The sequence below is a fragment of the Leuciscus leuciscus genome (genome assembly GCF_965113295.1).
Source record: "Leuciscus leuciscus genome assembly, chromosome: 24".
NCBI lineage: Eukaryota > Metazoa > Chordata > Actinopteri > Cypriniformes > Leuciscidae > Leuciscus > Leuciscus leuciscus.
The window spans coordinates 24,421,699-24,432,463 of NC_138723.1; positions in this window are offsets into that span (position 1 = coordinate 24,421,699).

The window sequence follows — 10,765 nt, forward strand, 5'->3', positions numbered from 1 at the left end:
GTAGAGTAGAGGCACGATAGGCAAAAAAAAAAAAAAAAATGTTTGTTTGTAAGTGAGTGTGGAGAAGACGCGTTCAGCCGTGATCCACGGACGTAACCTTTAAGAGTATGCAGCGTTGGATCACTAATAGGCTTGAGACGCGTCTGCTCAACAGTCCGCGTTGTAACTATGAGGTTTGAGCAGTAGTGCTTCTCAGTGAGGAAAAGTAGAAAATGTTCGTTGTAAGCGAGTTTAAAGAGAAAAATCAAGAATTATAAATCAAATCGATAGAGCTCCAAAAACAACAACGCGTTCAGACGCGACGCATGATAATAACAGGACAAGACATTATTCACCGTGTTTGTTGAGCGTTTCTTACTCACCTGAGCTTTTATGAACTCAAAGGCGCGAGCGCGCGAGAGAAAATAAATAAATAAATAGCTGAGCGCACGGGTGGCGCGTTAACAGGCTAGCGAATTACTAGCGTGTTGTGCTAGTAGTAACGGAAGCTAGCGATGTCAGGTTAATCTGAGATGTTGGGTAAGCTGTATTTAGTAGTATTATAAACAACTAGAAATTGTAGTAAATGATGGTTCAAAACAAGGAAATACGAGGCTAAGACGGAGCTTACAGCACCGAAGCAAACACACTCACAGCAGGCAGCGAGGCAGACAGGCCTCGCTGTGTGTTTGTGTTTGTGTCCGTTTCAGTTGCTGAGAGCCGAAGGTGGTGGTGTTGGTGTCCGGGTGGTGGTATCCCCTTCCTGCGTGCTGTGTTGTCTACCCCGTTTTCTTTGCTGTGTTCACTGTTGTGTTTTTCAGTGTTTGTGTGTGTTCACGTGGGTGACCTTTCCTGGAATTCCTTCGTGCCTTTGTGACTCCTTTCTCCTCCACTGGTAAGCCTCAGCAGCAAGTATGAATGTGTTCTGAATTGTGTTTTAATTATTGAATAAAATGTGTTATCTCTTTTAAAAATTGAACCTCGTCTCTGGCTGAATTGTTTACTTACCTGTGTGTGAATCAATAGTATTGCAATTAGGAAATAAAGAAAATCATTCTTTGGGTGAAATTCCCAGGGTGGCGTAGTCGGTGTTTTTGGGGCAGGTTCCACCTAGACTATAACATCCTCAGTACTGTTTGCTCTCTGCATCGCCACACTAACGTTACCACAAAACTGAGTAACAGACGTGGCTACAACACTGCCACGCATTTTCGTCTAGCCTACATCTGACAATTTTGGGTTCAAACACGCCCTGCACACCACACCACACATACTGAACAGTGTTAAATTTGAAAAATACTGTTCGATAGAACTGCTTGGTTTGTTACCACAGTTATCTGCGTGCTTACTCTGCGATGAAGTTCCACATTTGCGGCTATCCAACACGAAAATGCATGCAGCAAAGCCTTTCACAATATTGTTTTCTTCAGATAAAACTCCAAATTTCTCCCACACACTGGACTTGATTTTTGATGACGTATTGTCGACAACTTTACAATCTCCACTAGCTATTCTTTTCTTCAACTCCTCAGCATCCATCTCGACGACTGCAAGCAGATCGCGCACGCGCGGTTATGAGTAATTTTTAAAAGTGAAAGTAACCTAGGTTACGTTATAGATCCTGGGAGGGCGTGGCGCGTGGGCACAAATAAACTGATGTGGATTTTAAATTATTTTATCAACTTGAAATACAGGAATATTTTTGTGTTCCTAAAAATATGCATATATTTTTACGTTTGCATGTGATTGTTTTAAACCCGTGTTTAGACCCGTGTTTCCCCCGTGTCCGGGGGAGGACTCTAGTTTGACCACACTCTGAGACTATGTACTTTTTGCAAACTGTACAAAAACAAGATGTAAACAGCGTAATTGACTAGTAGGTAAGATGTCAATTACAGACATTCAAAAGCTAAAACTGATCACTATAGTGGCTTTTCTGTATTTGTTTCAAATGGCTCATGATGATGCATTTACTTTAAACCCAGTTGACCTCTAGAATTTACTTTTGTGTAATTTTATCAGCAGGTTTTACCAAAGTGTGGAACTTTGTTTAACAGCCTCAAGCTTTGATGAATATGCATCTCTCAGTGCAATAGTCAGATGTGATTCTGTTGTAATAGTTTAAGTGTAAAACCGCATGCACTTTGTGTGATTTGTAGATAGAGGGAAAGTTGCACTAAATGAAGTATCAATTTAGTCAAACAGAAAGACTATCACTTAAATTCTTAATTGTCATTGTATGAGCCATATTCATTTTGTATTATTTTATGTAATTTTGTCCTGTGCCACAAGGGGGCTGTATGTGCTTTGTGGCTCAGCTGATCTCGGATCAGCCCGGGTAGGTAATTTAACTCAGAGGAAACCCAGACACAGGTGTTGCTGATTTGGGAAGCAAACAGTTTTCGACTGTGCCTTTGTGCCTTGCCTGTGTGGTGAGCAATTCAGTTTGTTGTTTTGGTTACATGTATTATGAGTTAAGATATTGCCGCTGTATGATATATGGAGGAAAATAAACTTACTAGATAATAGTAACATTACTGAACTCTCCATTTGTTTCAGTAAACTTAATCCGCTGTATTAGCAACCAGTACTAGACTTCGTTTAGGACTTAGTCAGTACAATTAGGTCGAAAACTGCTTCAATTTGGATAATCGTTCATCGTGAGGATGCGGACCTGTTATATTGTGGATTTAACTGTGTTCGTTTGGAAACCCCGGATGTGAGGTGGGCAAATGTTTGGAGTTGCCGATTGTTGAAAGGAGCTGCACCAGAGCGAGCTAAAGGGTCACCGGAATACCAGCATCATTACATCGGGACACCATTCATCAAAGCTGGCCAACGCTCTATTGGGGTACGTGGTGATCAGCGCTGATATCATGAATGGCCATGGTAATTTGTGTGCACACATTCGCGTAAAACCAATGCATTGGTAGTAAACTCGCAACCATCTAAAAATAACTTTGCGCGTCTAGACGAGTTGTTGCGCAACACAAAACTCTTTTGCGGGCTTATTGAATAATAAGCCAATTCAATTTGTGTGGTCTTTATGGCTGAAAAGGAAAAAGGCCAACTTGGCCTTGAGACTGAACTTTGTGTGGGTGTAGGGGTAAAATCTGTAACTGAAAAACGTGTGGTTAAATTAACACCCAAAGCTTTGTTGGAAAAAATAAGCACTTTAGAAAAGGAAAGAAAGTCTAAATTTAGTAAACTGTCGAACGCAAAAAAAAATCTATTGCTAAATTGATTGGTGATAAAGAGCATGTAAGTGAGGTTGAAAATGAATTTAACATGTTCAATAAGTTGTGTGATGAGATACAGCATGTACATACATCTTTATTGGGTTTATTGCATGTTGATGAAGCAAACAAACATGAAATATGGTACCAAGCTAAAATGTTGAGTTTCAATGAGTTTTTTTGTGGGTACAAATCAATGGTTGTATGACACTAAAGTTTGTTCAGTTACCAAAGTGGATGATGAACATGATGATTTGCCGGGTCAAATTGAAACTCAAACTGTTGATGTCAATGCTGAAAATGGAAATGAGGTTGATGCCAGCAATGGAAGAAGAGCTGCTGGTGGAAAGGATGAGGAAGAGGAGGATCAGATTCAACCTCAAGACAGCATTTCAAACGTGCAGTCAAGGCACCATGGCTCAAGTAGCGGATCCTCCAGTAGCAGATCCACAGGCCTCAATATTTGTGCCTCTGCCCTCACAGCGACATGCATCTCTACCACTACAAAGCAATGCTTCACCATTAGCCACGCCAACTATCTTGCCAAAGCCAACTGTCATTCAAGGCTCTCAAACCCCTCAGTTACAATCAAACACAACCTTCAGTCAAAGCTTTCAACCCACTCTAGACCAACAAGTGTTTCAACCCCTGCAAGGCCAACATCAGACAGCAGGTCTCTACAATTTGCTGCAACAACAGAATGACATAACAGCTCTCCTTGTCAAAATGTAAACGTTACAACTGCTGTCGCGCCGAGAAATTCCAATTTATGATGGAGATCCTCTAAGGTTCAACACATTTATAAAGGCGTTTGAACACTGCGTGGAAGCAAAGACCAGCTGTAAATTAGACTGTTTGTACTATCTTGAGCAATTTACTAAGGGGCAGCCAAGGGATATTGTGCGCAGCTGCCTTCATATGACTGCAGATAAAGGATTTGCTGTTGCCAAAAAAATTGCTCAAGGAGCACTTTGGAAATGAGTTTAAGATAACAGAGGCCTACATGGAGAAGGTCACAGGATGGCCAAGTATCAAAGCTGAGGACCCCAAAGCGCTCAAAGCTTATGGACTCTTCCTCCGTGAGTGTTCCAACGCTATGGATGATCTTCAGTACTTGGAGGAACTTAATATGCCAGCAAACATAAAGATTCTGAGTCAGAAGCTACCGTATAAACTCAGAGACAAGTGGAGAGCAAAGGCATGTGAGATAGTGGAGAAAACAGGTCAAAGAGCACGATTCTCGGACATTGTGGAGTACATCGAGCGCCAGGTCAGAATCACTTCAGATCCAGTCTTTGGTGACATACAGGACACTTCACCTGTTATCAAAGGGGCTACAAAAGCAAGCAAGTCACATGTGAAACCTCAGCTGGGAAGAAACAGCTTTGCAACACAGGTGGTCATTGAGGATGGATACAGCAAACCAGATAGTAACAAGAAGGAAAAGGCTCAGAACAAAGTGATATCCTTTACCAAGACAGATTCTATTTCCTGTCTGTATTGTGCTGCTGTTACTCATGTTTTGGAACAATGTTTTAAACTGGGAAAAAAGACACACAGGGGGAAACTGGACTATCTAAAGGAGAAGGCGCATCATTTGCAACAAGTGCAACCGAACGCACCCCAGTGTTTTGCACATAGGAGAGAAGGAAAGGGTTACTCAAAAGGATCAGAAGGATGGTGAGCATAAAATTACTGAGCAGTCAAATACTTCTGACAGCTGTACAGCATCCTCCGCTTGTTGTCTTACAGGGGCTAGCCATTGCAATGGAATTCTTCCCATTTAGGTGAAGTGCTTAAAGGGAAACAAGGTTATTGAAACCTATGCTTTTCTGGACCCAGGGAGTACAGGAACTTTCTGCACCAGGAAGCTCATTGACAAGTTGAACATGGAAGGACGCAAATGCAAGATTCATATCCGCACATTGGGCCATAATAACGCAGTAGAAAGCTCCGTTGTTGACGGTTTGGACATTTCTGGATTTTCTGGGGAGTGCTTCTATCTACTTTCCAAAGTGTGTACCCAGAAAGAGATGCCTGTCTCTACAGCCAACATAATCAGCGAAAGGGAGCGGCCTTATTTAGAGGATGTAAAAATTCCCCATATAAATGCTGATGTTGACCTGTTAATTGGCACAAACGCCTCCAAGTTGATGGAGCCTTGGGAGGTGATTAACAGTTGTGAAGGTGAAGGACCCTACGCGATCAGAACCCTATTGGGATGGGTAATAAATGGTCCGTTACGGGGAAGTAGCGACTGTGGAAGTGACCACCTTTCAGTTTATGCCAACAGAATTGCCATTGACAGAATTGAATAACTGTTAACCAGCCAGTACAACTACGACTTCAATGAGCAAGCTTCTGCAGAACAGGAAGAAATGTCAAGGGAAGAAAAGAAGTTTGTGGAGATAATGGAAAACTCTGCTCAGCTTCAAAATGGACACTACACGTTTCAAATGCCTTTCAAAGGGAAAGATGTTTCGATGCCGAACAACCTCGGTGTTGCCATGCAACGTGTTCGTGGTCTAAAAAGGAGACTTCAGAAAGACGCAAGCTTTCATCAATAGTACAAAAACTTTCTTGCTGATGTCATTAGCAATGGCTATGCCGAAGAAGTGCCGCAGCATCAGTTGGAAACGGGAAGGTGTGGTATATCCCGCACCACGGCGTGTACCATCCACAGAAAGGAAGGCTACGAGTGGTGTTTGACTGTGGAGCAGAGTACAAAGGGATCTCGCTCAACAGTCAGCTCTTGCAAGGACCGAACCTCACCAGCTCGTTGGTTGGAGTTCTTATGAGGTTCAGACAGGAACAAGTGGCCATAATGGCGGACATAAAGGCTATGTTCCACCAAGTTAACGTGGCAGAGAAACACAGGGACTACTTACGATTCTTATGGTGGCCTCAAGGTAACCTGGAGCAAGGTCTTGTAGAGCATCGCATGACTGTCCATTTATTTGGAGCGGTTTCATCACCCAGTGTCGCCTGCCTTGCTCTTAGAAAAACTGCAGAAGACAATCAGGCCAACTTTCCAACAGAAGTGATTGAAACGGTCAACCGAAACTTCTATATGGATGACCTACTGAAGAGTCTACCCTCTGAAGTTAAGAACCATGGTTAAGAACCTTATAACGATTTGCGGCAGAGGAGGGTTTACCCTCACTCAATGGATTAGTAATAGTCGAGAAGTGCTGCAAAGCCTCCCAGAGGATCTCAAGTCCAAGAACCTGCATGAGCTTGATCTGGACAGGGATAAACTGCAGTTGGACAGAGCTTTGGGTTTGCAGTGGTGTATCGAGACGGACACTTTCAAATTCAAGCTGAAAGTCAAGGAGAAGCCGGCAACCAAGCGAGGCATGCTATCCATCATCAGTTCCGTCTAAGATCAATTGGGGTTCCTAGCACCTCTAGTACTGCCGGCCAAGCTGCTGTTGCAGGGGTTATGCAGGACGAAGTGTGATTGGGACGATCCAATACCTCCAGCTTTCCAGCAGAAGTGGAACAAATGGCTGACAGATCGTGAGAAGGTGACATATTTCAAGATCCATAGATGTGTGAAGCCTGCAGAATTTGGGAGGACTGTCAGTGCCCAATTGCATCACTTCGCCGACGCCAGCGAGAACGGCTATGGTACGGCTACTTACCTGAGGATGCAGAACATGGATGAGAGGGTTCATGTTACTTTCTTATTTGGCAAAGCCCGAGTGGCCCCCCTGAAGACTGTCACCATTCCCCGTTTAGAGCTCACCGCTGCCTTTGTTGCAGTACGAGTGGATAAGATGCTTCAATCAGAGCTCCAGTTTCCACTAAAGAAGACTTGCTTTTGGACTGACAGCACATCAGTTCTTAAGTACATAAAGAATGAGGACTGAAGATTTCAAACCTTTGTAACAAACAGGGTAACCACCATCAGGGACAACTCGGAAATTGAGCAGTGGAGATACGTTCCCACATCTCTGAACCCTGCTGACAATGCTTCACGTGGATTGAAGGCAGAAGATCTTGTAAAGCAAAGATGGATAGAAGGCCCGGAATTCCTACGGGAACCTGAAGAAACGTGGCCAACATTTCCTGTGGATACAAGTGTCACTGCCGACGACCCAGAAGTAAAGAGAAGTCTGACGGTCAATGCGATACTTGTTGACATCAACGCCACATCGCAACTGATGACCCATTTCTCTGATTGGCAAAGATTGAAATTTGCAGTTGTGTGGCTCATTAACCCCCTGAGGTCGGCGGTATCGCCGGCGATACCAGCTCGCTTTTTTTTTATCAGTGTAAAAGAAACTCATAAATACTCTGTTGACTTTGATTTTCCATAGGAGTTTCATACATCAATCGATTCTGTTAAATGTGTATTATTTTTGTGTATACTCACAATAAAAACAAAGTGTTGTGCTTTTTGCCAAATAAAGAAAAATAAACAAGAAGCGAGTTCTGCCTTCTCTCTGCCAGTGAAGTCCATTCTGAAACGCGTCCGAAAATGAACAATAACTCAGCGAATACTCAGTCAAACAGGCCTACAGACACACAGGCATGAAGCTTGAATTCTCTTCTTTTAAATGAAGTAATTTATATAAAAAACAAATATTCTCATCTTGTGAAATCTGTATTAAAAGAGAGCGATTCCAGTCGAGCTCATTACAGCTCATTCAAATGTAATGTGACCCCGCCCACGGAGAGCGCGAGCTATTCAAACGCAAATGATTGAGGCAATCCACGCAAACCTGTGAACGCCCCCATATCAGCTCGAGAAAACACAAGTTTATTCAGATCATTACTTGTTTACACCGTCTCGCAGCGCTGTGAGGAATAATAATAATGGAAAATGTACCTCAGAAGTGCGGGTATATCGAGGAGCGAGCTGAGGAATACTGTAGTAAGTTTTTTTCCTTCTCACGTGAATCGGGTTTCTGTTTATGAATGAATGAACGGCAGAGATGCGCGCTGTTTACCACAGCTCGCAAAAAGACAGTTTAAATTTAAATTGCGTGTGTGAATGAATGAATGATCTGCTTTTAGCAAACTATTTTGCTATACTGAGTAAAAATCGACTGAAATATGTTGAAATAAAATGTATTTGTATAAGCAACGTATTAAACTACAAATTAACTTTTATATTCCTTATAATAAAAATGAAAGACCTATGTTACAGACAAATGAAAGACAACATTTCGTTGATTAGTTTTGGATAGATTACACATTTTTACTGTAAAATATCTGCCACCTCAAATAAGCTTTTGTTTGCCAATTTTTGCTAATATGTTAAATATAGTATGTTTTGTCAAGGTAGGCTATATTCGAAGTAATGAATCCTTAACTTTTAAATATGTATGATAAAATGTATACTTTAGTTTTTACAAAGAAAGATTACACTTCGATTGTTGTTGTAATTGTAACCTTTTTAATTAAAAAATATATATTTACAAGGTAGATGTAAACTAATTTTAAAAGGTAAAAATAAGCCTTTTCTTTAAATAATTTTTATTGTGTTTTATTATTGACAAATTTGGGGAGAGGATACATATTCCAAAACTGAAAATACAGTATGAGAATTAACTGCACAATTACTAGACATGTTTTCCTTGGATATTATACAATTTGCAAGCAAAATTTGTGAAAAAAAAAATAAAAAAATAAATTGACATGCTTCCAACTGTGAACCAATTTGGTGGATATATATATATATATATTAGGGCTGGGGGAATTAACACGTTAATCTTTGCGATTAATTTGAAATGTTTAACGCGTTAAAAAAAAATAACGCAATTAACGCAGCACTTTTTTTTTTTTTTTTTTTTTTTTTTTATGATTTCCTGTTGCGGCTGCTATTGAAAAGACCGAAATATGCCCTCCCGCCTCTCCGTGTTCGGCGATCAGGTTTCATTCTCGCGCAGCTTTCATGAGCGGGTCTTTTCCGCTCCGTGTGTGTGTCAGCGCGCTCTGTCGTTAACGGCCCAGCGGCGCGCTCTCAGTTCCGTGTATGTGTGTGTGTGTGTGTGTGTGTGTGTGTGTGTGTGTGTGTGTGTGTGTCGGCGGCTCTGTCTTTAACGGCCCAGCGGCGCGCTCTCAGTTCCGTCTATGTGTGTGTGTGTGTGTGTCGGCGGCTCTGTCGTTAACGGCCCAGCGGCGCGCTCTCAGTTCCGTGTATGTGTGTGTGTGTGTGTCGTTAACGGCCCAAACGCTTCAATCATGTACCGAGCACTGGAAAAGTAAAGTCCGCTCAAATAACGTGAAATTTCTCAGTAGACTTCTGTTTGCTGAGCTGGTATAGCCATGCTGGGCAACAATGGTAAAATTATGACCTGCTTTGATCACATGCTCTGCTAATAATAGTAGGACTATATTTTATTTTGATAATTAGTTAAAAAAAAAAAAAAAAAATTATAATCTGTTAAATTGATTATATTTTAATATAGGGCTATTTTCTGTTCCTTTTCCCCCCTGTGTTGTTTAATTAGGTGATTCTAAGTTAAAAGGAATAGTTCACTTTAAAATGAAAATTCTTTCATCATACTCACCCTCATGTTGTTTTCAAACCTGTATGAATTTCTTTCTTCTACTGAACACAAAGGAAGATATTTAGAAGAATGTCAGTAACCAGACAGTTTCTGGGTCCCATTGTCTTTAGGAAAAATATATACTATGGAAGTCAATGGTACCAGAAACTGTCTGGTTACTGACATTCTTCTAAATATATTCCCTTCTGTTCAGCAGAAGAAAGAAATTCATACAGGTTTGAAACAACATGAGGGTGAGTATATGATGACAGAATTTTCATTTTAAAGTGAACTATTCCTTTAAATATTGATGATTACAAGCTTGGGGGAAACGCAATTAATTGCAATTAATTACAGAAATTGTGCAATTAATGAGTTAATTTTTTTTAATCGATTCCCGCCCCTAATATATATATATATATATATATATATATATATATATATATATATATATATATATATATTGCTCTTGCATTCTTTCTTGTGGCTATAGGTGACACACCTGAATGAATGGCTCATTAAGTATGCGGGCCCCATTGTCTCCTCAGGTGTGAATCACTAAATATGCATGATTCACACCTAGAAGTGGCCTATTCTCTTGACACAGACTCGTGCATCAACGCGTTGCGAAGGTTCATCTGTCGAAGAGGACAAGTCTCGCACTTGAGATCTGACAATGGCACCAACTTTGTGGGTGCAGAAAGGGAGATGCGAGAAGCCTTAGCCTATTTGAATCATGACCGCATTGAAAGAGCCTTGTCCAAGAAGGGAATCAAGTGGAGCTTTAACCCTCCAGCTGGGTCACATCACGGTGGCGCATGGGAGCGCATGATACGGATGATCAGGAAGATCTTGTGCTCTGTGCTCCGTCAACAAACCTTGGATGATGAAGGGTTCCATACCGTGCACTGTGAGGCTGAAGCTATGCTTAACGATCGCCCCATCACAGGACTGTCAGAGGATCCCAACGATCTTGAGGCGTTGACGCCAAACCATCTGCTACTCCTCAAAGGAAAACCAGTTCTCCCACCAGGACTGTTCGACAAAAAG